Genomic DNA, 2769 nt, shown 5'->3' on the forward strand with positions numbered 1-2769 from the left:
CCTCTCTCTTAAAGGGGCCGCGCCCCCTCCCTCTCTCTTAAAGGGGCCGCGCCCCCTCCCTCTCTCTTAAAGGGGCCGCGCCCCCTCCCTCTCTCTTAAAGGGGCCGCGCCCCCTCCCTCTCTCTTAAAGGGGCCGCGCCCCCTCTCTCTTAAAGGGGCCGCGCCCCCTCCCTCTCTCTTAAAGGGGCCGCGCGCCCTCCCTCTCTCTTAAAGGGGCCGCGCGCGCGCCGTCATAAGGAGTCCCCGGCCAATAGTCGGAGGACCTCCCATATAAAAGGCACCTCCTTCAAAATGGAGGTGCCCGAGCAAAAGTTGATGCACAGTATACCTACCTCTGCTTCAGCCCTCAGGTCCAGTCCGCCAGTCTAACTACTCTCCAGCCCGACAGTCTGCCTTCCGTTCTACCCATCAGTCTGTCTATGGGCAAGTCCGCCTGTTTACCAGAAAGCACCTGCCAGTTGGCTGCCAGCTACCTGCCGTGCCTGCTAGCCCGCTCACCTGGGAGCATTTGCCTGTTACCTGCCTGTTACCTGATAGCCTATCTGGAGGCTCCTGCTGTCACTTGCCGTGACCACCTGTCTGTTACCTAGAGACTTCTACCTGCTCTGCCGTCACGTGCCGTGACCACCCGTCAACTATCCAGAGACTTCTGCCTGCCTGTTGTGTCCATCCGCTATACCGGTCAGTCCCAGTCTACTGACCCGTGGGAGCCACCTGCTCTCTTACAAGGTCGTCCCCAGCACCTGGTCGCTCTGCTCGGTCCCTCCCTGGTCATGGAGTCGTTAGCCGCCGTACGACCAGGGTCGGTCTGAGTTCATACTTAGTCACGCCCCTCTGGGTCCCTCCTTGCACAGCGGCAGAGAGGTTCCTCCACCCAGATCCGTAACACATTACATCACTAATATATAACAAAGCCCAGTACTTTTTACATTTTTTAACGCCTGGAACACACAGTCCGATATTCCCTTCCGAGTTCCGTCAATCTCGGATGGTAATACTTGTCCTGGCCACTGGGGCTGAACTCCGTAGCTCATCTGAGCGCTTCGCAGCTCTGGCCTGACCATGGCTAATTAGAGTCTAAACTGCAAGTGCCAGATTACCTAACGCTCGTAGTTCAGTCCCTGACAGCCGCAGCCAGTGCGGGCTGAGTTACGCAGCTCTGGAGAGTTGCGGAGTTCAGCCCCGGTGAACCGCTCCCAGGACAGGAGAGGTATTCCCGTCCGAGCTTGGATGGAAATATCTGACTGCGTGTTCCAGGTCTAAGTGGATTGTCACAGAGATCACGAGCTCTGTGCTCAGAGAAAAAAAAATGGGCATTGATTAAAAAATCATTCATGTCAATAATGTACTCTGCTTTGCCGAAAATCTGACAGGGCAATGTTATAATAACATGATGCCATCTGAGTATAAAATATACCCTCTTAGTACATGAATGACGAGTTCAATTTTGAGCATGGTATTTCCCTCAAAATAGTGAGAAAAGAAATCCTGTGTCTTCTCATGGCCCAGTCCACTGGGTTGCCATGAATAAATTTGTCCCATTCTTCAAAACTGGATATCCCAAAGACAGAAAAGGGGCAATTCTCTGGAAAGTGAAGCCATGGTGTCAAATTTGTGTTAGAGATTTAATTTTCATTATTTTTAGAAAGAACACACTCTAAATTAATGGAAAAAACTATAGCCACATAAATATTGAGCAGATAGTCTTAAATTCGTTTTGTAAACTTGAATGTTTCTTAATAGGAAAAAAACGCACAAAAGTATCTTATTTTGAAACAAGTTCCACCCAATAACTATCAGTTGCATTTAACTCTATTTATGATGAGACACATCAGTTCACTACAAATTGCACACATGAAAGAATGGGTAGTTGCATTCTTGAACACTTGAGACTATACTTTAAATTCCACATTTCATTGTCCCGTGCATCACGCAAAATCTTAATTTTTTCTTCTTGTGCAAATAAAAAGTACATACTGTACAGACCAAAAGTTTGGACACACCTCATTTAAAGATTTTTCTGTATTTTCATGACTACGAAAATTGTACATTCACCCTGAAGGCATCAAAACTATGAATTAACACATGTGGAATTATATACTTAACAAAAAAGTGTGAAACAACTGAAAATATGTCTTATATTCTAGGTTCTTCAAAGTAGTCACCTTTTGCTTTGATGACTGCTTTGCACACTCTTGGCATTCTCTTGATGAGCTTCAAGAGGTAGCCACCGGAAATGGTTTTCTCTTCACAGGTGTGCCCTGTGAGGTTTAATAAGTGGGATTTCTTGCCTTATAAATGGGGTTGGGACCATCAGTTGTGTTGTGCAGAAGTCTGGTGGATACAGAGCTGATAGTCCTACTGAATAGACTGTTAGAAAAAAGCAGCTAAGTATGGCAAGAAAAAAGCAGCTAAGTAAAGAAAAACGAGTGGCCATCATTACTTTAAGAAATGAAGGTCAGTCAGTCCGAAAAATTGGGCAAACTTTGAAAGTATCCCCAAGTGCAGTTGCAAAAACCATCAAGCGCTACAAAGAAACTGGCTCACATGAGGACCACCCCAGGAAAGGAAGACCAAGAGTCACCTCTGCTTCTGAGGATAAGTTTATCTGAGTCACCAGCCTCAGAAATTGCAGGTTAACAGCAGCTCAGATTAGAGACCAGGTCAATGCCACACAGAGTTCTAGCAGCAGACACATCTCTTCAACAACTGTTAAGAGGAGACTTTGTGCAGCAGGCCTTCATGGTAAAATAGCTTCTAGGAAACCAC

The sequence above is a fragment of the Phyllobates terribilis genome, unplaced genomic scaffold, assembly GCF_046119375.1.
Source record: "Phyllobates terribilis strain yellow unplaced genomic scaffold, ASM4611937v1 Scaffold_449__1_contigs__length_1482836, whole genome shotgun sequence".
Classification (NCBI taxonomy): domain Eukaryota; kingdom Metazoa; phylum Chordata; class Amphibia; order Anura; family Dendrobatidae; genus Phyllobates; species Phyllobates terribilis.